The sequence below is a fragment of the Microcaecilia unicolor genome, chromosome 3 (assembly GCF_901765095.1).
Source record: "Microcaecilia unicolor chromosome 3, aMicUni1.1, whole genome shotgun sequence".
In the NCBI taxonomy this organism is placed as follows: Eukaryota; Metazoa; Chordata; class Amphibia; order Gymnophiona; family Siphonopidae; genus Microcaecilia; species Microcaecilia unicolor.
In genome coordinates, this window is record NC_044033.1 from 266,922,647 (window position 1) to 266,924,829 (window position 2,183).

At 49.0% G+C, this 2,183-nt stretch overlaps 1 long non-coding RNA gene across 1 annotated transcript; it reads left to right on the forward strand.

Moving 5' to 3' along the window:
- The first annotated feature begins 384 nt into the window (after positions 1-384).
- On the forward strand, positions 385-1,959 carry LOC115466673. Its single transcript, XR_003941578.1, has 3 exons — positions 385-445; positions 1,032-1,035; positions 1,399-1,959. It is a non-coding gene; the product is annotated as an uncharacterized LOC115466673 (long non-coding RNA).
- Positions 1,960-2,183: the final 224 nt, after the last annotated feature.

Genomic DNA, 2,183 nt, shown 5'->3' on the forward strand with positions numbered 1-2,183 from the left:
ACTAGAAGGGTCCCACTGGACCACCAGAGTTCAATGTATTCATGGTGGGGTGAAGGATATGGGGTCTGACGGACCTTGAGGCCCTTGTGTTTGAGGGGGTGGGGGACAGCAAGCATGCAAATGCATGCTAAACAGGGTCTTCCCATTCCTCCCCAATGCCCCAAGCTGGCATAGGGTTTGCCATGGGAGCAGCGCCCTTGTTATTAATGGCCCTGTTTAGAATGCACTTATATACTATTAGGTTCAGCACCAGCGAGTTGGTTATTTCATATGCTAGATGCAGGGCCACTGAGAGTGGGGGCAGGGGAGCAAAATTCCCTGGGCCCAGCCTTGGCGCCAGCAAGCTTCGTCCTGCCTACTTCCAGTATTGTGTTAATGCAGTCATCCAGGTCCCGACATCAGGCACATACAGGTGCAGGACAGGACAGAGCGAGGGAGCAGACTGGTGCAGGGGCGGCTGAGTGTGAGGAAGCAGGGGCATGGCAGCACAGGTTGGGGGGGGGGGGGGGAGAGCGCGCGTGTGCATGCTGTAGTCTAGTCCTGCCCCGGGCCCGGCTGTCTCTCTCGGTGGCCCTGGCTCGGTGTCTGTGAACATTTTGTGGTACCAAATATGGGTGCTAGTCCAGCGCCAATGGCCTCTAGCACTCACATTTGCTTGTGGCCATCGGGGCCTATTTGCGCTAATCTGGTGCCCCGAAAATTCTGTACGAATTAACGTGGGCGCTAAAAGCGGTTTTGCTATACTGGAGAGAAGCACAGTGGAGGATACACGATAGAACTTCTGAAGCTGGAGAGGTGCGGGATCACGAATCTTTCCTCGAAAGAGGGACAATTGTTTCAAAAGACATGGGAAAATTTCTGGATTACACTCCAGCCAGCAGCGCGTAGCAGACTATTAAACTCTTAATGTTGTCAATACTAAGTTGTTCCCCATCATGGCTAAGAATCAGGGGGGGAGGGGAAGGGGGGACGGGTGGGGTCGGGGAGAGGGTGGAAGAGGGGGGGAAGTGGGGGAGGGGAATGTTTGGTAGAAAGGTATAGTGTATTTGTGCATTCACTACTAGTTGTGTTTCTGAGAAAGAGTTATGAGTTTATGCTTATGGCTTGTTCATAATAATAATAATAAAAATGATTTAAACATAACGTGGGCGCTAGGTTGTGAGCATCAGCCCACAGGTTAAGAAATATCTGAAGGGATTTGATTGAAAGCAATGCACTAAGACACAGGCAACCACTTGTTAGTTCCTACACCAAGTTACTGTCTATCTACAACTCACTTCCAAGTTAGATCAGCACGATTTTGCTTTTTTTTTTTTCATTAGAATGGAGTGGGGGGGAGGAGAGCAGGTTGTAAATGTTTTCACCTTAGCAAGCGTTTTTGTATTTTTTTTTTAACAGAGGTTTCCTCCCAGCTGTGGACAAAGCTGACCCAGATGAATTATTTTTGAGTTCTGGTGATCATGTGTTGTTTGCCGTCACGGAGCTGCCAGAGGAGGAAGTGCAGCTTGTTTTCTTTCATTTTCTTGTTCTCAGCAAGATGAAAGGAGTCGGCAACAAATAGCAAAAATTTAATGAAGGCAGCCTGAAGACTGAAATGGCAGCCCTTCAGTGGGACCTGGCGAGAAACGACTCCCTGCCCCCGACTCTGTCTCCGGCTGTGCCGCCCTATGTGACGCTGGGCTTGACCACCGTGTACACTGTCTTCTATTTACTACTGTTTGCCTTCATTTATGGGCAGCTCTGGCTGATCTTGCACTACAAGCACAAAAGATTTAGCTATCAAACAGTCTTTCTCTTCCTGTGCCTCCTCTGGGCCTCTCTCAGGGCTGTACTTTTTTCTTTTTACTTCAAGAACTTTGTGGCGGCCAATTCCCTCCGCCCCTTTGCCTTCTGGCTGCTTTACTGCTGCCCAGTGTGTCTCCAGTTTTTCACACTCACTCTGATGAATCTTTACTTCACTCAGGTAAGTGAATAGTACTCGTCGTACGTCCTGTTACCTAAAACGGTAAGAAAGCTACTACTTAAAGGAAACAAGATTTTAAAAAATGCTAAAATGTCCTATTTCATCCCCCACCCACCGGTCACGCTCCAATCCTTATCAAACACACCCACCGAGTCCCAGCTGATCTGATCCCCTCTCACCTCCTCAGTTTATTCTCCCCTCCCAGCCAATCCTGTTCTCA